The sequence below is a fragment of the Ambystoma mexicanum genome, chromosome 8, assembly GCF_040938575.1.
Source record: "Ambystoma mexicanum isolate Mex_15411 chromosome 8, UKY_AmexF1_1, whole genome shotgun sequence".
Taxonomy (NCBI): domain Eukaryota; kingdom Metazoa; phylum Chordata; class Amphibia; order Caudata; family Ambystomatidae; genus Ambystoma; species Ambystoma mexicanum.
In genome coordinates this window covers 731,408,728-731,424,467 of record NC_090929.1, presented here as the reverse complement: position 1 = coordinate 731,424,467, position 15,740 = coordinate 731,408,728, and the positions used below count along the sequence as shown (strand labels likewise).

General features: G+C 46.4%; 43 non-coding genes and 3 pseudogenes across 43 annotated transcripts; all 46 read right to left on the bottom strand.

The window, feature by feature from the left end:
* Positions 1-454: 454 nt before the first annotated feature.
* LOC138474316 (5S ribosomal RNA) lies at positions 455-563 on the bottom strand (annotated as a pseudogene).
* Positions 564-669: 106 nt separating this feature from the next.
* On the bottom strand, positions 670-788 carry LOC138478721 (5S ribosomal RNA). Its single transcript, XR_011272562.1, has one exon. It is a non-coding gene; the product is annotated as a 5S ribosomal RNA (ribosomal RNA).
* A 106-nt stretch (positions 789-894) lies between these two features.
* Positions 895-1,013, bottom strand: LOC138480231 (5S ribosomal RNA). Its single transcript, XR_011273932.1, has one exon. It is a non-coding gene; the product is annotated as a 5S ribosomal RNA (ribosomal RNA).
* A 106-nt stretch (positions 1,014-1,119) lies between these two features.
* Positions 1,120-1,238, bottom strand: LOC138476057 (5S ribosomal RNA). The gene has a single exon (XR_011270143.1). It is a non-coding gene; the product is annotated as a 5S ribosomal RNA (ribosomal RNA).
* A 453-nt stretch (positions 1,239-1,691) lies between these two features.
* On the bottom strand, positions 1,692-1,810 carry LOC138475950 (5S ribosomal RNA). Its single transcript, XR_011270046.1, has one exon. It is a non-coding gene; the product is annotated as a 5S ribosomal RNA (ribosomal RNA).
* A 106-nt stretch (positions 1,811-1,916) lies between these two features.
* Positions 1,917-2,035, bottom strand: LOC138479300 (5S ribosomal RNA). Its single transcript, XR_011273087.1, has one exon. It is a non-coding gene; the product is annotated as a 5S ribosomal RNA (ribosomal RNA).
* Positions 2,036-2,141: 106 nt separating this feature from the next.
* On the bottom strand, positions 2,142-2,260 carry LOC138476056 (5S ribosomal RNA). Its single transcript, XR_011270142.1, has one exon. It is a non-coding gene; the product is annotated as a 5S ribosomal RNA (ribosomal RNA).
* A 106-nt stretch (positions 2,261-2,366) lies between these two features.
* Positions 2,367-2,485, bottom strand: LOC138476055 (5S ribosomal RNA). The gene has a single exon (XR_011270141.1). It is a non-coding gene; the product is annotated as a 5S ribosomal RNA (ribosomal RNA).
* Positions 2,486-2,949: 464 nt separating this feature from the next.
* Positions 2,950-3,068, bottom strand: LOC138476054 (5S ribosomal RNA). The gene has a single exon (XR_011270140.1). It is a non-coding gene; the product is annotated as a 5S ribosomal RNA (ribosomal RNA).
* Positions 3,069-3,174: 106 nt separating this feature from the next.
* Positions 3,175-3,293, bottom strand: LOC138479793 (5S ribosomal RNA). Its single transcript, XR_011273535.1, has one exon. It is a non-coding gene; the product is annotated as a 5S ribosomal RNA (ribosomal RNA).
* Positions 3,294-3,757: 464 nt separating this feature from the next.
* On the bottom strand, positions 3,758-3,876 carry LOC138480220 (5S ribosomal RNA). The gene has a single exon (XR_011273923.1). It is a non-coding gene; the product is annotated as a 5S ribosomal RNA (ribosomal RNA).
* Positions 3,877-3,982: 106 nt separating this feature from the next.
* On the bottom strand, positions 3,983-4,089 carry LOC138474693 (5S ribosomal RNA; annotated as a pseudogene).
* Positions 4,090-4,195: 106 nt separating this feature from the next.
* Positions 4,196-4,314, bottom strand: LOC138476053 (5S ribosomal RNA). The gene has a single exon (XR_011270139.1). It is a non-coding gene; the product is annotated as a 5S ribosomal RNA (ribosomal RNA).
* A 463-nt stretch (positions 4,315-4,777) lies between these two features.
* Positions 4,778-4,896, bottom strand: LOC138478989 (5S ribosomal RNA). The gene has a single exon (XR_011272805.1). It is a non-coding gene; the product is annotated as a 5S ribosomal RNA (ribosomal RNA).
* A 106-nt stretch (positions 4,897-5,002) lies between these two features.
* Positions 5,003-5,121, bottom strand: LOC138479298 (5S ribosomal RNA). The gene has a single exon (XR_011273086.1). It is a non-coding gene; the product is annotated as a 5S ribosomal RNA (ribosomal RNA).
* A 106-nt stretch (positions 5,122-5,227) lies between these two features.
* Positions 5,228-5,346, bottom strand: LOC138479657 (5S ribosomal RNA). The gene has a single exon (XR_011273412.1). It is a non-coding gene; the product is annotated as a 5S ribosomal RNA (ribosomal RNA).
* Positions 5,347-5,452: 106 nt separating this feature from the next.
* LOC138476052 (5S ribosomal RNA) lies at positions 5,453-5,571 on the bottom strand. The gene has a single exon (XR_011270138.1). It is a non-coding gene; the product is annotated as a 5S ribosomal RNA (ribosomal RNA).
* A 464-nt stretch (positions 5,572-6,035) lies between these two features.
* On the bottom strand, positions 6,036-6,154 carry LOC138476051 (5S ribosomal RNA). The gene has a single exon (XR_011270137.1). It is a non-coding gene; the product is annotated as a 5S ribosomal RNA (ribosomal RNA).
* Positions 6,155-6,260: 106 nt separating this feature from the next.
* On the bottom strand, positions 6,261-6,379 carry LOC138477970 (5S ribosomal RNA). The gene has a single exon (XR_011271880.1). It is a non-coding gene; the product is annotated as a 5S ribosomal RNA (ribosomal RNA).
* Positions 6,380-6,485: 106 nt separating this feature from the next.
* LOC138476050 (5S ribosomal RNA) lies at positions 6,486-6,604 on the bottom strand. Its single transcript, XR_011270136.1, has one exon. It is a non-coding gene; the product is annotated as a 5S ribosomal RNA (ribosomal RNA).
* A 464-nt stretch (positions 6,605-7,068) lies between these two features.
* On the bottom strand, positions 7,069-7,187 carry LOC138478073 (5S ribosomal RNA). The gene has a single exon (XR_011271974.1). It is a non-coding gene; the product is annotated as a 5S ribosomal RNA (ribosomal RNA).
* Positions 7,188-7,293: 106 nt separating this feature from the next.
* On the bottom strand, positions 7,294-7,412 carry LOC138476047 (5S ribosomal RNA). The gene has a single exon (XR_011270134.1). It is a non-coding gene; the product is annotated as a 5S ribosomal RNA (ribosomal RNA).
* A 453-nt stretch (positions 7,413-7,865) lies between these two features.
* On the bottom strand, positions 7,866-7,984 carry LOC138476046 (5S ribosomal RNA). Its single transcript, XR_011270133.1, has one exon. It is a non-coding gene; the product is annotated as a 5S ribosomal RNA (ribosomal RNA).
* Positions 7,985-8,090: 106 nt separating this feature from the next.
* Positions 8,091-8,209, bottom strand: LOC138479297 (5S ribosomal RNA). Its single transcript, XR_011273085.1, has one exon. It is a non-coding gene; the product is annotated as a 5S ribosomal RNA (ribosomal RNA).
* Positions 8,210-8,315: 106 nt separating this feature from the next.
* LOC138476045 (5S ribosomal RNA) lies at positions 8,316-8,434 on the bottom strand. The gene has a single exon (XR_011270132.1). It is a non-coding gene; the product is annotated as a 5S ribosomal RNA (ribosomal RNA).
* A 106-nt stretch (positions 8,435-8,540) lies between these two features.
* On the bottom strand, positions 8,541-8,659 carry LOC138476044 (5S ribosomal RNA). Its single transcript, XR_011270131.1, has one exon. It is a non-coding gene; the product is annotated as a 5S ribosomal RNA (ribosomal RNA).
* A 464-nt stretch (positions 8,660-9,123) lies between these two features.
* Positions 9,124-9,242, bottom strand: LOC138479257 (5S ribosomal RNA). Its single transcript, XR_011273048.1, has one exon. It is a non-coding gene; the product is annotated as a 5S ribosomal RNA (ribosomal RNA).
* Positions 9,243-9,348: 106 nt separating this feature from the next.
* On the bottom strand, positions 9,349-9,467 carry LOC138478401 (5S ribosomal RNA). Its single transcript, XR_011272272.1, has one exon. It is a non-coding gene; the product is annotated as a 5S ribosomal RNA (ribosomal RNA).
* A 464-nt stretch (positions 9,468-9,931) lies between these two features.
* LOC138480219 (5S ribosomal RNA) lies at positions 9,932-10,050 on the bottom strand. The gene has a single exon (XR_011273922.1). It is a non-coding gene; the product is annotated as a 5S ribosomal RNA (ribosomal RNA).
* A 106-nt stretch (positions 10,051-10,156) lies between these two features.
* LOC138476043 (5S ribosomal RNA) lies at positions 10,157-10,275 on the bottom strand. The gene has a single exon (XR_011270130.1). It is a non-coding gene; the product is annotated as a 5S ribosomal RNA (ribosomal RNA).
* Positions 10,276-10,381: 106 nt separating this feature from the next.
* Positions 10,382-10,500, bottom strand: LOC138476042 (5S ribosomal RNA). The gene has a single exon (XR_011270129.1). It is a non-coding gene; the product is annotated as a 5S ribosomal RNA (ribosomal RNA).
* A 463-nt stretch (positions 10,501-10,963) lies between these two features.
* LOC138477664 (5S ribosomal RNA) lies at positions 10,964-11,082 on the bottom strand. Its single transcript, XR_011271602.1, has one exon. It is a non-coding gene; the product is annotated as a 5S ribosomal RNA (ribosomal RNA).
* A 106-nt stretch (positions 11,083-11,188) lies between these two features.
* On the bottom strand, positions 11,189-11,307 carry LOC138479296 (5S ribosomal RNA). The gene has a single exon (XR_011273084.1). It is a non-coding gene; the product is annotated as a 5S ribosomal RNA (ribosomal RNA).
* Positions 11,308-11,413: 106 nt separating this feature from the next.
* LOC138479656 (5S ribosomal RNA) lies at positions 11,414-11,532 on the bottom strand. Its single transcript, XR_011273411.1, has one exon. It is a non-coding gene; the product is annotated as a 5S ribosomal RNA (ribosomal RNA).
* Positions 11,533-11,638: 106 nt separating this feature from the next.
* On the bottom strand, positions 11,639-11,757 carry LOC138476041 (5S ribosomal RNA). The gene has a single exon (XR_011270128.1). It is a non-coding gene; the product is annotated as a 5S ribosomal RNA (ribosomal RNA).
* Positions 11,758-12,220: 463 nt separating this feature from the next.
* Positions 12,221-12,339, bottom strand: LOC138478072 (5S ribosomal RNA). Its single transcript, XR_011271973.1, has one exon. It is a non-coding gene; the product is annotated as a 5S ribosomal RNA (ribosomal RNA).
* Positions 12,340-12,445: 106 nt separating this feature from the next.
* Positions 12,446-12,564, bottom strand: LOC138476040 (5S ribosomal RNA). Its single transcript, XR_011270127.1, has one exon. It is a non-coding gene; the product is annotated as a 5S ribosomal RNA (ribosomal RNA).
* A 106-nt stretch (positions 12,565-12,670) lies between these two features.
* On the bottom strand, positions 12,671-12,779 carry LOC138474543 (5S ribosomal RNA; annotated as a pseudogene).
* A 106-nt stretch (positions 12,780-12,885) lies between these two features.
* On the bottom strand, positions 12,886-13,004 carry LOC138476039 (5S ribosomal RNA). Its single transcript, XR_011270126.1, has one exon. It is a non-coding gene; the product is annotated as a 5S ribosomal RNA (ribosomal RNA).
* A 464-nt stretch (positions 13,005-13,468) lies between these two features.
* On the bottom strand, positions 13,469-13,587 carry LOC138476036 (5S ribosomal RNA). Its single transcript, XR_011270125.1, has one exon. It is a non-coding gene; the product is annotated as a 5S ribosomal RNA (ribosomal RNA).
* Positions 13,588-13,693: 106 nt separating this feature from the next.
* LOC138479620 (5S ribosomal RNA) lies at positions 13,694-13,812 on the bottom strand. Its single transcript, XR_011273378.1, has one exon. It is a non-coding gene; the product is annotated as a 5S ribosomal RNA (ribosomal RNA).
* Positions 13,813-13,918: 106 nt separating this feature from the next.
* LOC138479502 (5S ribosomal RNA) lies at positions 13,919-14,037 on the bottom strand. The gene has a single exon (XR_011273271.1). It is a non-coding gene; the product is annotated as a 5S ribosomal RNA (ribosomal RNA).
* A 106-nt stretch (positions 14,038-14,143) lies between these two features.
* LOC138476034 (5S ribosomal RNA) lies at positions 14,144-14,262 on the bottom strand. The gene has a single exon (XR_011270123.1). It is a non-coding gene; the product is annotated as a 5S ribosomal RNA (ribosomal RNA).
* Positions 14,263-14,726: 464 nt separating this feature from the next.
* LOC138476033 (5S ribosomal RNA) lies at positions 14,727-14,845 on the bottom strand. Its single transcript, XR_011270122.1, has one exon. It is a non-coding gene; the product is annotated as a 5S ribosomal RNA (ribosomal RNA).
* A 105-nt stretch (positions 14,846-14,950) lies between these two features.
* LOC138478400 (5S ribosomal RNA) lies at positions 14,951-15,069 on the bottom strand. The gene has a single exon (XR_011272271.1). It is a non-coding gene; the product is annotated as a 5S ribosomal RNA (ribosomal RNA).
* A 463-nt stretch (positions 15,070-15,532) lies between these two features.
* LOC138478071 (5S ribosomal RNA) lies at positions 15,533-15,651 on the bottom strand. The gene has a single exon (XR_011271972.1). It is a non-coding gene; the product is annotated as a 5S ribosomal RNA (ribosomal RNA).
* Positions 15,652-15,740: the final 89 nt, after the last annotated feature.

The window sequence follows — 15,740 nt, the reverse complement described above, 5'->3', positions numbered from 1 at the left end:
CTAAGAATATTACTCTTATGCATTTGCATTTAGTAAGCTAAGCCATGCAGCCACTTGCAACATGATACCACGCTCATCGGTCGATCAGCGCTCGATCAGGCGAGATATATAAGACTGGTGGGCCCATTCAGGACTCCTATGTCTGGTAGGATAACTTTAATCCATCCATCCTGTTTCTGTTGCAGGGAGATGGAGAGAACAATCAACACAATAACGGCTTTCTTTCATGCCTCTTGAAGGACTCAATATTCTCTGTACTGCATTACATGTGAAAGTCGATTTATTACCCATGAACACACTACCTGTATGCTAATTATATGTAAATAGGTAGCTCCAGCCCTCATAATGTTGTCCAACATTTCCGCTATAAAACGGGATAAAATTATTTTGGAAACATACCAAATTTGAAAAGTAATTGAGAAGTTGTGCAATTACTAATCATGGAGCACAAAATAGCCTACAGCACCTGGTATTCCCAGGCGGTCTCCCATCCAGGTACTAACTAGGCCCGACACTGCTTAGCTTCCGAGATCGGGCGCATTCAGTGTGATGTGGCCGTAGGCTCTGGGCCTAGTGAGTTTTGTACTTTTAAGCATCTAGTCGGCTAGACCTTGCAGTTTTGAAAGGCAATTGAGAAATGGCTCACTTCCTGAACTTGGAGCACAAAAAATCCTACAGCACCTGGTATTCCCAGGCGGTCTCCCATCCAGGTACTAACTAGGCCCGACACTGCTTAGCTTCCGAGATCAGACGAGATCGGGCGCATTCAGTGTGGTGTGGCCGTAGGCTCTGGTCCTAGTGAGTTTTGTACTTTTAAGCATCTAGTCGGCTAGACCTTGCAGTTTTGAAAGGCAATTGAGAAATGGCTCACTTCCTGAACTTGGAGCACAAAAAAGCCTACAGCACCTGGTATTCCCAGGCCGTCTCCCATCCAGGTACTAACTAGGCCCGACACTGCTTAGCTTCCAAGATCAGACGAGATCGGGCGCATTCAGTGTGGTGTGGCCGTAGGCTCTGGGCCTAGTGAGTTTTGTACTTTTAAGCATCTAGTCGGCTAGACCTTGCAGTTTTGAAAGGCAATTGAGAAATGGCTCACTTCCTGAACTTGGAGCACAAAAAAGCCTACAGCACCTGGTATTCCCAGGCGGTCTCCCATCCAGGTACTAACTAGGCCCGACACTGCTTAGCTTCCGAGATCAGACGAGATCGGGCGCATTCAGTGTGGTGTGGCCGTAGGCTCTAGAAATGCTAAGAATATTACTCTTATGCATTTGCATTTAGTAAGCTAAGCCATGCAGCCACTTGCAACATGATACCACGCTCATCGCTCGATCAGGCGAGATATATAAGACTGGTGGGCCCATTCAGGACTCCTATGTCTGGTAGGATAACTTTAATCCATCCATCCTGTTTCTGTTGCAGGGAGGTGGAGAGAACAATCAACACAATAACGGCTTTCTTTCATGCCTCTTGAAGGACTCAATATTCTCTGTACTGCATTACATGTGAAAGTCGATTTATTACCCATGAACACACTACCTGTATGCTAATTATATGTAAATAGGTAGCTCCAGCCCTCATAATGTTGTCCAACATTTCCGCTATAAAACGGGATAAAATTATTTTGGAAACATACCAAATTTGAAAAGTAATTGAGAAGTTGTGCAATTACTAATCATGGAGCACAAAATAGCCTACAGCACCTGGTATTCCCAGGCGGTCTCCCATCCAGGTACTAACTAGGCCCAACACTGCTTAGCTTCCGAGATCAGACGAGATCGGGCGCATTCAGTGTGGTGTGGCCGTAGGCTCAGGGCCTAGTGAGTTTTGTACTTTTAAGCATCTAGTCGGCTAGACCTTGCAGTTTTGAAAGGCAATTGAGAAATGGCTCACTTCCTGAACTTGGAGCACAAAAAAGCCTACAGCACCTGGTATTCCCAGGCGGTCTCCCATCCAGGTACTAACTAGGCCCGACACTGCTTAGCTTCCGAGATCAGACGAGATTGGGCGCATTCAGTGTGGTGTGGCCGTAGGCTCTGGTCCTAGTGAGTTTTGTACTTTTAAGCATCTAGTCGGCTAGACCTTGCAGTTTTGAAAGGCAATTGAGAAATGGCTCACTTCCTGAACTTGGAGCACAAAAAAGCCTACAGCACCTGGTATTCCCAGGCGGTCTCCCATCCAGGTACTAACTAGGCCCGACACTGCTTAGCTTCCGAGATCAGACGAGATCGGGCGCATTCAGTGTGGTGTGGCCGTAGGCTCTGGGCCTAGTGAGTTTTGTACTTTTAAGCATCTAGTCGGCTAGACCTTGCAGTTTTGAAAGGCAATTGAGAAATGGCTCACTTCCTGAACTTGGAGCACAAAAAAGCCTACAGCACCTGGTATTCCCAGGCGGTCTCCCATCCAGGTACTAACTAGGCCCGACACTGCTTAGCTTCCGAGATCAGACGAGATCGGGCGCATTCAGTGTGGTGTGGCCGTAGGCTCGAGTAATGCTAAGAATATTACTCTTATGCATTTGCATTTAGTAAGCTAAGCCATGCAGCCACTTGCAACATGATACCACGCTCATCGGTCGATCAGCGCTCGATCAGGCGAGATATATAAGACTGGTGGGCCCATTCAGGACTCCTATGTCTGGTAGGATAACTTTAATCCATCCATCCTGTTTCTGTTGCAGGGAGGTGGAGAGAACAATCAACACAATAACGCCTTTCTTTCATGCCTCTTGAAGGACTCAATATTCTCTGTACTGCATTACATGTGAAAGTCGATTTATTACCCATGAACACACTACCTGTATGCTAATTATATGTAAATAGGTAGCTCCAGCCCTCATAATGTTGTCCAACATTTCCGCTATAAAACGGGATAAAATTATTTTGGAAACATACCAAATTTGAAAAGTAATTGAGAAGTTGCGCAATTACTAATCATGGAGCACAAAATAGCCTACAGCACCTGGTATTCCCAGGCGGTCTCCCATCCAGGTACTAACTAGGCCCGACACTGCTTAGCTTCCGAGATCAGACGAGATCGGGCGCATTCAGTGTGGTGTGGCCGTAGGCTCTGGGCTTAGTGAGTTTTGTACTTTTAAGCATCTAGTCGGCTAGACCTTGCAGTTTTGAAAGGCAATTGAGAAATGGCTCACTTCCTGAACTTGGAGCACAAAAAAGCCTACAGCACCTGGTATTCCCAGGCAGTCTCCCATCCAGGTACTAACTAGGCCCGACACTGCTTAGCTTCCAAGATCAGACGAGATCGGGCGCATTCAGTGTGGTGTGGCCGTAGGCTCTAGTAATGCTAAGAATATTACTCTTATGCATTTGCATTTAGTAAGCTAAGCCATGCAGCCACTTGCAACATGATACCACGCTCATCGCTCGATCAGCGCTCGATCAGGCGAGATATATAAGACTGGTGGGCCCATTCAGGACTCCTATGTCTGGTAGGATAACTTTAATCCATCCATCCTGTTTCTGTTGCAGGGAGGTGGAGAGAACAATCAACACAATAACGGCTTTCTTTCATGCCTCTTGAAGGACTCAATATTCTCTGTACTGCATTACATGTGAAAGTCGATTTATTACCCATGAACACACTACCTGTATGCTAATTATATGTAAATAGGTAGCTCCAGCCCTCATAATGTTGTCCAACATTTCCGCTATAAAACGGGATAAAATTATTTTGGAAACATACCAAATTTGAAAAGTAATTGAGAAGTTGTGCAATTACTAATCATGGAGCACAAAATAGCCTACAGCACCTGGTATTCCCAGGCGGTCTCCCATCCAGGTACTAACTAGGCCCGACACTGCTTAGCTTCTGAGATCAGACGAGATCGGGCACATTCAGTGTAGTGTGGCCGTAGGCTCTGGTCCTAGTGAGTTTTGTACTTTTAAGCATCTAGTCGGCTAGACCTTGCAGTTTTGAAAGGCAATTGAGAAATGGCTCACTTCCTGAACTTGGAGCACAAAAAAGCCTACAGCACCTGGTATTCCCAGGCAGGTACTAACTAGGCCCGACACTGCTTAGCTTCCGAGATCAGACGAGATCGGGCGCATTCAGTGTGGTGTGGCCGTAGGCTCTGGGCCTAGTGAGTTTTGTACTTTTAAGCATCTAGTCGGCTAGACCTTGCAGTTTTGAAAGGCAATTGAGAAATGGCTCACTTCCTGAACTTGGAGCACAAAAGAGCCTACAGCACCTGGTATTCCCAGGCGGTCTCCCATCCAGGTACTAACTAGGCCCGACACTGCTTAGCTTCCGAGATCAGACGAGATCGGGCGCATTCAGTGTGGTGTGGCCGTAGGCTCTAGAAATGCTAAGAATATTATTCTTATGCATTTGCATTTAGTAAGCTAAGCCATGCAGCCACTTGCAACATGATACCACGCTCATCGCTCGATCAGGCTCGATCAGGCGAGATATATAAGACTGGTGGGCCCATTCAGGACTCCTATGTCTGGTAGGATAACTTTAATCCATCCATCCTGTTTCTGTTGCAGGGAGGTGGAGAGAACAATCAACACAATAACGGCTTTCTTTCATGCCTCTTGAAGGACTCAATATTCTCTGTACTGCATTACATGTGAAAGTCGATTTATTACCCATGAACACACTACCTGTATGCTAATTATATGTAAATAGGTAGCTCCAGCCCTCATAATGTTGTCCAACATTTCCGCTATAAAACGGGATAAAATTATTTTGGAAACATACCAAATTTGAAAAGTAATTGAGAAGTTGTGCAATTACTAATCATGGAGCACAAAATAGCCTACAGCACCTGGTATTCCCAGGCGGTCTCCCATCCAGGTACTAACTAGGCCCGACACTGCTTAGCTTCTGAGATCAGACGAGATCGGGCGCATTCAGTGTGGTGTGGCCGTAGGCTCTGGGCCTAGTGAGTTTTGTACTTTTAAGCATCTAGTCGGCTAGACCTTGCAGTTTTGAAAGGCAATTGAGAAATGGCTCACTTCCTGAACTTGGAGCACAAAAAAGCCTACAGCACCTGGTATTCCCAGGCGGTCTCCCATCCAGGTACTAACTAGGCCCGACACTGCTTAGCTTCCGAGATCAGACGAGATTGGGCGCATTCAGTGTGGTGTGGCCGTAGGCTCTGGTCCTAGTGAGTTTTGTACTTTTAAGCATCTAGTCGGCTAGACCTTGCAGTTTTGAAAGGCAATTGAGAAATGGCTCACTTCCTGAACTTGGAGCACAAAAAAGCCTACAGCACCTGGTATTCCCAGGCCGTCTCCCATCCAGGTACTAACTAGGCCCGACACTGCTTAGCTTCCGAGATCAGACGAGATCGGGCGCATTCAGTGTGGTGTGGCCGTAGGCTCTGGGCCTAGTGAGTTTTGTACTTTTAAGCATCTAGTCGGCTAGACCTTGCAGTTTTGAAAGGCAATTGAGAAATGGCTCACTTCCTGAACTTGGAGCACAAAAAAGCCTACAGCACCTGGTATTCCCAGGCGGTCTCCCATCCAGGTACTAACTAGGCCCGACACTGCTTAGCTTCCGAGATCAGACGAGATCGGGCGCATTCAGTGTGGTGTGGCCGTAGGCTCTAGAAATGCTAAGAATATTACTCTTATGCATTTGCATTTAGTAAGCTAAGCCATGCAGCCACTTGCAACATGATACCACGCTCATCGGTCGATCAGCGCTCGATCAGGCGAGATATATAAGACTGGTGGGCCCATTCAGGACTCCTATGTCTGGTAGGATAACTTTAATCCATCCATCCTGTTTCTGTTGCAGGGAGGTGGAGAGAACAATCAACACAATAACGGCTTTCTTTCATGCCTCTTGAAGGACTCAATATTCTCTGTACTGCATTACATGTGAAAGTCGATTTATTACCCATGAACACACTACCTGTATGCTAATTATATGTAAATAGGTAGCTCCAGCCCTCATAATGTTGTCCAACATTTCCGCTATAAAACGGGATAAAATTATTTTGGAAACATACCAAATTTGAAAAGTAATTGAGAAGTTGTGCAATTACTAATCATGGAGCACAAAATAGCCTACAGCACCTGGTATTCCCAGGCGGTCTCCCATCCAGGTACTAACTAGGCCCGACACTGCTTAGCTTCCGAGATCAGACGAGATCGGGCGCATTCAGTGTGGTGTGGCCGTAGGCTCTGGGCCTAGTGAGTTTTGTACTTTTAAGCATCTAGTCGGCTAGACCTTGCAGTTTTGAAAGGCAATTGAGAAATGGCTCACTTCCTGAACTTGGAGCACAAAAAAGCCTACAGCACCTGGTATTCCCAGGCGGTCTCCCATACCGGTACTAACTAGGCCCGACACTGCTTAGCTTCCGAGATCAGACGAGATCGGGCGCATTCAGTGTGGTGTGGCCGTAGGCTCTGGGCCTAGTGAGTTTTGTACTTTTAAGCATCTAGTCGGCTAGACCTTGCAGTTTTGAAAGGCAATTGAGAAATGGCTCACTTCCTGAACTTGGAGCACAAAAAAGCCTACAGCACCTGGTATTCCCAGGCGGTCTCCCATCCAGGTACTAACTAGGCCCGACACTGCTTAGCTTCCGAGATCAGACGAGATCGGGCGCATTCAGTGTGGTGTGGCCGTAGGCTCTAGAAATGCTAAGAATATTACTCTTATGCATTTGCATTTAGTAAGCTAAGCCATGCAGCCACTTGCAACATGATACCACGCTCATCGCTCGATCAGCGCTTGATCAGGCGAGATATATAAGACTGGTGGGCCCATTCAGGACTCCTATGTCTGGTAGGATAACTTTAATCCATCCATCCTGTTTCTGTTGCAGGGAGGTGGAGAGAACAATCAACACAATAACGGCTTTCTTTCATGCCTCTTGAAGGACTTAATATTCTCTGTACTGCATTACATGTGAAAGTCGATTTATTACCCATGAACACACTACCTGTATGCTAATTATATGTAAATAGGTAGCTCCAGCCCTCATAATGTTGTCCAACATTTCCGCTATAAAACGGGATAAAATTATTTTGGAAACATACCAAATTTGAAAAGTAATTGAGAAGTTGCGCAATTACTAATCATGGAGCACAAAATAGCCTACAGCACCTGGTATTCCCAGGCGGTCTCCCATCCAGGTACTAACTAGGCCCGACACTGCTTAGCTTCCGAGATCAGACGAGATCAGGCGCATTCAGTGTGGTGTGGCCGTAGGCTCTGGGCCTAGTGAGTTTTACACTTTTAAGCATCTAGTCGGCTAGACCTTGCAGTTTTGAAAGGCAATTGAGAAATGGCTCACTTCCTGAACTTGGAGCACAAAAAAGCCTACAGCACCTGGTATTCCCAGGCGGTCTCCCATCCAGGTACTAACTAGGCCCGACACTGCTTAGCTTCCGAGATCAGACGAGATCGGGCGCATTCAGTGTGGTGTGGCCGTAGGCTCTAGAAATGCTAAGAATATTACTCTTATGCATTTGCATTTAGTAAGCTAAGCCATGCAGCCACTTGCAACATGATACCACGCTCATCGCTCGATCAGGCGAGATATATAAGACTGGTGGGCCCATTCAGGACTCCTATGTCTGGTAGGATAACTTTAATCCATCCATCCTGTTTCTGTTGCAGGGAGGTGGAGAGAACAATCAACACAATAACGGCTTTCTTTCATGCCTCTTGAAGGACTCAATATTCTCTGTACTGCATTACATGTGAAAGTCGATTTATTACCCATGAACACACTACCTGTATGCTAATTATATGTAAATAGGTAGCTCCAGCCCTCATAATGTTGTCCAACATTTCCGCTATAAAACGGGATAAAATTATTTTGGAAACATACCAAATTTGAAAAGTAATTGAGAAGTTGTGCAATTACTAATCATGGAGCACAAAATAGCCTACAGCACCTGGTATTCCCAGGCGGTCTCCCATCCAGGTACTAACTAGGCCCGACACTGCTTAGCTTCCGAGATCAGACGAGATCGGGCGCATTCAGTGTGGTGTGGCCGTAGGCTCAGGGCCTAGTGAGTTTTGTACTTTTAAGCATCTAGTCGGCTAGACCTTGCAGTTTTGAAAGGCAATTGAGAAATGGCTCACTTCCTGAACTTGGAGCACAAAAAAGCCTACAGCACCTGGTATTCCCAGGCGGTCTCCCATCCAGGTACTAACTAGGCCCGACACTGCTTAGCTTCCGAGATCAGACGAGATTGGGCGCATTCAGTGTGGTGTGGCCGTAGGCTCTGGTCCTAGTGAGTTTTGTACTTTTAAGCATCTAGTCGGCTAGACCTTGCAGTTTTGAAAGGCAATTGAGAAATGGCTCACTTCCTGAACTTGGAGCACAAAAAAGCCTACAGCACCTGGTATTCCCAGGCGGTCTCCCATCCAGGTACTAACTAGGCCCGACACTGCTTAGCTTCCGAGATCAGACGAGATCGGGCGCATTCAGTGTGGTGTGGCCGTAGGCTCTGGGCCTAGTGAGTTTTGTACTTTTAAGCATCTAGTCGGCTAGACCTTGCAGTTTTGAAAGGCAATTGAGAAATGGCTCACTTCCTGAACTTGGAGCACAAAAAAGCCTACAGCACCTGGTATTCCCAGGCGGTCTCCCATCCAGGTACTAACTAGGCCCGACACTGCTTAGCTTCCGAGATCAGACGAGATCGGGCGCATTCAGTGTGGTGTGGCCGTAGGCTCGAGTAATGCTAAGAATATTACTCTTATGCATTTGCATTTAGTAAGCTAAGCCATGCAGCCACTTGCAACATGATACCACGCTCATCGGTCGATCAGCGCTCGATCAGGCGAGATATATAAGACTGGTGGGCCCATTCAGGACTCCTATGTCTGGTAGGATAACTTTAATCCATCCATCCTGTTTCTGTTGCAGGGAGGTGGAGAGAACAATCAACACAATAACGCCTTTCTTTCATGCCTCTTGAAGGACTCAATATTCTCTGTACTGCATTACATGTGAAAGTCGATTTATTACCCATGAACACACTACCTGTATGCTAATTATATGTAAATAGGTAGCTCCAGCCCTCATAATGTTGTCCAACATTTCCGCTATAAAACGGGATAAAATTATTTTGGAAACATACCAAATTTGAAAAGTAATTGAGAAGTTGCGCAATTACTAATCATGGAGCACAAAATAGCCTACAGCACCTGGTATTCCCAGGCGGTCTCCCATCCAGGTACTAACTAGGCCCGACACTGCTGAGCTTCCGAGATCAGACGAGATCGGGCGCATTCAGTGTGGTGTGGCCGTAGGCTCTGGGCTTAGTGAGTTTTGTACTTTTAAGCATCTAGTCGGCTAGACCTTGCAGTTTTGAAAGGCAATTGAGAAATGGCTCACTTCCTGAACTTGGAGCACAAAAAAGCCTACAGCACCTGGTATTCCCAGGCAGTCTCCCATCCAGGTACTAACTAGGCCCGACACTGCTTAGCTTCCGAGATCAGACGAGATCGGGCGCATTCAGTGTGGTGTGGCCGTAGGCTCTAGTAATGCTAAGAATATTACTCTTATGCATTTGCATTTAGTAAGCTAAGCCATGCAGCCACTTGCAACATGATACCACGCTCATCGCTCGATCAGCGCTCGATCAGGCGAGATATATAAGACTGGTGGGCCCATTCAGGACTCCTATGTCTGGTAGGATAACTTTAATCCATCCATCCTGTTTCTGTTGCAGGGAGGTGGAGAGAACAATCAACACAATAACGGCTTTCTTTCATGCCTCTTGAAGGACTCAATATTCTCTGTACTGCATTACATGTGAAAGTCGATTTATTACCCATGAACACACTACCTGTATGCTAATTATATGTAAATAGGTAGCTCCAGCCCTCATAATGTTGTCCAACATTTCCGCTATAAAACGGGATAAAATTATTTTGGAAACATACCAAATTTGAAAAGTAATTGAGAAGTTGTGCAATTACTAATCATGGAGCACAAAATAGCCTACAGCACCTGGTATTCCCAGGCGGTCTCCCATCCAGGTACTAACTAGGCCCGACACTGCTTAGCTTCTGAGATCAGACGAGATCGGGCACATTCAGTGTAGTGTGGCCGTAGGCTCTGGTCCTAGTGAGTTTTGTACTTTTAAGCATCTAGTCGGCTAGACCTTGCAGTTTTGAAAGGCAATTGAGAAATGGCTCACTTCCTGAACTTGGAGCACAAAAAAGCCTACAGCACCTGGTATTCCCAGGCGGTCTCCCATCCAGGTACTAACTAGGCCCGACACTGCTTAGCTTCCGAGATCAGACGAGATCGGGCGCATTCAGTGTGGTGTGGCCGTAGGCTCTGGGCCTAGTGAGTTTTGTACTTTTAAGCATCTAGTCGGCTAGACCTTGCAGTTTTGAAAGGCAATTGAGAAATGGCTCACTTCCTGAACTTGGAGCACAAAAAAGCCTACAGCACCTGGTATTCCCAGGCGGTCTCCCATCCAGGTACTAACTAGGCCCGACACTGCTTAGCTTCCGAGATCAGACGAGATCGGGCGCATTCAGTGTGGTGTGGCCGTAGGCTCTAGAAATGCTAAGAATATTATTCTTATGCATTTGCATTTAGTAAGCTAAGCCATGCAGCCACTTGCAACATGATACCACGCTCATCGCTCGATCAGGCTCGATCAGGCGAGATATATAAGACTGGTGGGCCCATTCAGGACTCCTATGTCTGGTAGGATAACTTTAATCCATCCATCCTGTTTCTGTTGCAGGGAGGTGGAGAGAACAATCAACACAATAACGGCTTTCTTTCATGCCTCTTGAAGGACTCAATATTCTCTGTACTGCATTACATGTGAAAGTCGATTTATTACCCATGAACACACTACCTGTATGCTAATTATATGTAAATAGGTAGCTCCAGCCCTCATAATGTTGTCCAACATTTCCGCTATAAAACGGGATAAAATTATTTTGGAAACATACCAAATTTGAAAAGTAATTGAGAAGTTGTGCAATTACTAATCATGGAGCACAAAATAGCCTACAGCACCTGGTATTCCCAGGCGGTCTCCCATCCAGGTACTAACTAGGCCCGACACTGCTTAGCTTCCGAGATCAGACGAGATCGGGCGCATTCAGTGTGGTGTGGCTGTAGGCTCTGGGCCTAGTGAGTTTTGTACTTTTAAGCATCTAGTCGGCTAGACCTTGCAGTTTTGAAAGGCAATTGAGAAATGGCTCACTTCCTGAACTTGGAGCACAAAAAAGCCTACAGCACCTGGTATTCCCAGGCGGTCTCCCATCCAGGTACTAACTAGGCCCGACACTGCTTAGCTTCCGAGATCAGACGAGATTGGGCGCATTCAGTGTGGTGTGGCCGTAGGCTCTGGTCCTAGTGAGTTTTGTACTTTTAAGCATCTAGTCGGCTAGACCTTGCAGTTTTGAAAGGCAATTGAGAAATGGCTCACTTCCTGAACTTGGAGCACAAAAAAGCCTACAGCACCTGGTATTCCCAGGCCGTCTCCCATCCAGGTACTAACTAGGCCCGACACTGCTTAGCTTCCGAGATCAGACGAGATCGGGCGCATTCAGTGTGGTGTGGCCGTAGGCTCTGGGCCTAGTGAGTTTTGTACTTTTAAGCATCTAGTCGGCTAGACCTTGCAGTTTTGAAAGGCAATTGAGAAATGGCTCACTTCCTGAACTTGGAGCACAAAAAAGCCTACAGCACCTGGTATTCCCAGGCGGTCTCCCATCCAGGTACTAACTAGGCCCGACACTGCTTAGCTTCCGAGATCAGACGAGATCGGGCGCATTCAGTGTGGTGTGGCCGTAGGCTCTAGAAATGCTAAGAATATTACTCTTATGCATTTGCATTTAGTAAGCTAAGCCATGCAGCCACTTGCAACATGATACCACGCTCATCGCTCGATCAGGCTCGATCAGGCGAGATATATAAGACTGGTGGGCCCATTCAGGACTCCTATGTCTGGTAGGATAACTTTAATCCATCCATCCTGTTTCTGTTGCAGGGAGGTGGAGAGAACAATCAACACAATAACGGCTTTCTTTCATGCCTCTTGAAGGACTCAATATTCTCTGTACTGCATTACATGTGAAAGTCGATTTATTACCCATGAACACACTACCTGTATGCTAATTATATGTAAATAGGTAGCTCCAGCCCTCATAATGTTGTCCAACATTTCCGCTATAAAACGGGATAAAATTATTTTGGAAACATACCAAATTTGAAAAGTAATTGAGAAGTTGTGCAATTACTAATCATGGAGCACAAAATAGCCTACAGCACCTGGTATTCCCAGGCGGTCTCCCATCCAGGTACTAACTAGGCCCGACACTGCTTAGCTTCCGAGATCAGACGAGATCAGGCGCATTCAGTGTGGTGTGGCCGTAGGCTCAGGGCTTAGTGAGTTTTGTACTTTTAAGCATCTAGTCGGCTAGACCTTGCAGTTTTGAAAGGCAATTGAGAAATGGCTCACTTCCTGAACTTGGAGCACAAAAAAGCCTACAGCACCTGGTATTCCCAGGCGGTCTCCCATCCAGGTACTAACTAGGCCCGACACTGCTTAGCTTCCGAGATCAGACGAGATCGGGCGCATTCAGTGTGGTGTGGCCGTAGGCTCTGGTCCTAGTGAGTTTTGTACTTTTAAGCATCTAGTCGGCTAGACCTTGCAGTTTTGAAAGGCAATTGAGAAATGGCTCACTTCCTGAACTTGGAGCACAAAAAAGCCTACAGCACCTGGTATTCCCAGGCGGTCTCCCATCCAGGTACTAACTAGGCCCGACACTGCTTAGCTTCCGAGATCAGACGCATTCAGTGTGGTGTGGCCGTAGGCTCTGGGCCTAGTGAGTTTTGTACTTTTAAGCATCTAGTCGGCTAGACCTTGCAGTTTTGAAAGGCAATTGAGAAATGGCTCACTTCCTGAACTTGGAGCACAAAAAAGCCTACAGCACCTGGTATTCCCAGGCGGTCTCCCATCCAGGTACTAACTAGGCCCGACACTGCTTAGCTTCCGAGATCAGACGAGATCGGGCGCATTCAGTGTGGTGTGGCCGTAGGCTCGAGTAATGCTAAGAATATTACTCTTATGCATTTGCATTTAGTAAGCTAAGCCATGCAGCCACTTGCAACATGATACCACGCTCATCGGTCGATCAGCGCTCGATCAGGCGAGATATATAAGACTGGTGGGCCCATTCAGGACTCCTATGTCTGGTAGGATAACTTTAATCCATCCATCCTGTTTCTGTTGCAGGGAGGTGGAGAGAACAATCAACACAATAACGCCTTTTTTTCATGCCTCTTGAAGGACTCAATATTCTCTGTACTGCATTACATGTGAAAGTCGATTTATTACCCATGAACACACTACCTGTATGCTAATTATATGTAAATAGGTAGCTCCAGCCCTCATAATGTTGTCCAACATTTCCGCTATAAAACGGGATAAAATTATTTTGGAAACATACCAAATTTGAAAAGTAATTGAGAAGTTGTGCAATTACTAATCATGGAGCACAAAATAGCCTACAGCACCTGGTATTCCCAGGCGGTCTCCCATCCAGGTACTAACTAGGCCCGACACTGCTTAGCTTCCGAGATCAGACGAGATCGGGCGCATTCAGTGTGGTGTGGCCGTAGGCTCTGGGCCTAGTGAGTTTTGTACTTTTAAGCATCTAGTCGGCTAGACCTTGCAGTTTTGAAAGGCAATTGAGAAATGGCTCACTTCCTGAACTTGGAGCACAAAAAAGCCTACAGCACCTGGTATTCCCAGGCAGTCTCCCATCCAGGTACTAACTAGGCCCGACACTGCTTAGCTTCTGAGATCAGACGAGATCGGGTGCATTCAGTGTGGTGTGGCCGTAGGCTCTGGTCCTAGTGAGTTTTGTACTTTTAAGCATCTAGTCGGCTAGACCTTGCAGTTTTGAAAGGCAATTGAGAAATGGCTCACTTCCTGAACTTGGAGCACAAAAAAGCCTACAGCACCTGGTATTCCCAGGCGGTCTCCCATACAGGTACTAACGAGGCCCGACACTGCTTAGCTTCCGAGATCAGACGAGATCGGGCGCATTCAGTGTGGTGTGGCCGTAGGCTCTGGGCCTAGTGAGTTTTGTACTTTTAAGCATCTAGTCGGCTAGACCTTGCAGTTTTGAAAGGCAATTGAGAAATGGCTCACTTCCTGAACTTGGAGCACAAAAAAGCCTACAGCACCTGGTATTCCCAGGCGGTCTCCCATCCAGGTACTAACTAGGCCCGACACTGCTTAGCTTCCGAGATCAGACGAGATCGGGCGCATTCAGTGTGGTGTGGCCGTAGGCTCTAGAAATGCTAAGAATATTACTCTTATGCATTTGCATTTAGTAAGCTAAGCCATGCAGCCACTTGCAACATGATACCACGCTCATCGCTCGATCAGCGCTTGATCAGGCGAGATATATAAGACTGGTGGGCCCATTCAGGACTCCTATGTCTGGTAGGATAACTTTAATCCATCCATCCTGTTTCTGTTGCAGGGAGGTGGAGAGAACAATCAACACAATAACGGCTTTCTTTCATGCCTCTTGAAGGACTCAATATTCTCTGTACTGCATTACATGTGAAAGTCGATTTATTACCCATGAACACACTACCTGTATGCTAATTATATGTAAATAGGTAGCTCCAGCCCTCATAATGTTGTCCAACATTTCCGCTATAAAACGGGATAAAATTATTTTGGAAACATACCAAATTTGAAAAGTAATTGAGAAGTTGCGCAATTACTAATCATGGAGCACAAAATAGCCTACAGCACCTGGTATTCCCAGGCGGTCTCCCATCCAGGTACTAACTAGGCCCGACACTGCTTAGCTTCCGAGATCAGACGAGATCGGGCGCATTCAGTGTGGTGTGGCCGTAGGCTCTGGTCTAGTGAGTTTTGTACTTTTAAGCATCTAGTCGGCTAGACCTTGCAGTTTTGAAAGGCAATTGAGAAATGGCTCACTTCCTGAACTTGGAGCACAAAAAAGCCTACAGCACCTGGTATTCCCAGGCAGTCTCCCATCCAGGTACTAACTAGGCCCGACACTGCTTAGCTTCCGAGATCAGACGAGATCGGGCGCATTCAGTGTGGTGTGGCCGTAGGCTCTAGAAATGCTAAGAATATTACTCTTATGCATTTGCATTTAGTAAGCTAAGCCATGCAGCCACTTGCAACATGATACCACGCTCATCGCTCGATCAGGCTCGATCAGGCGAGATATATAAGACTGGTGGGCCCATTCAGGACTCCTATGTCTGGTAGGATAACTTTAATCCATCCATCCTGTTTCTGTTGCAGGGAGGTGGAGAGAACAATCAACACAATAACGGCTTTCTTTCATGCCTCTTGAAGGACTCAATATTCTCTGTACTGCATTACATGTGAAAGTCGATTTATTACCCATGAACACACTACCTGTATGCTAATTATATGTAAATAGGTAGCTCCAGCCCTCATAATGTTGTCCAACATTTCCGCTATAAAACGGGATAAAATTATTTTGGAAACATACCAAATTTGAAAAGTAATTGAGAAGTTGTGCAATTACTAATCATGGAGCACAAAATAGCCTACAGCACCTGGTATTCCCAGGCGGTCTCCCATCCAGGTACTAACTAGGCCCGACACTGCTTAGCTTCCGAGATCAGACGAGATCAGGCGCATTCAGTGTGGTGTGGCCGTAGGCTCAGGGCTTAGTGAGTTTTGTACTTTTAAGCATCTAGTCGGCTAGACCTTGCAGTTTTGAAAGGCAATTGAGAAATGGCTCACTTCCTG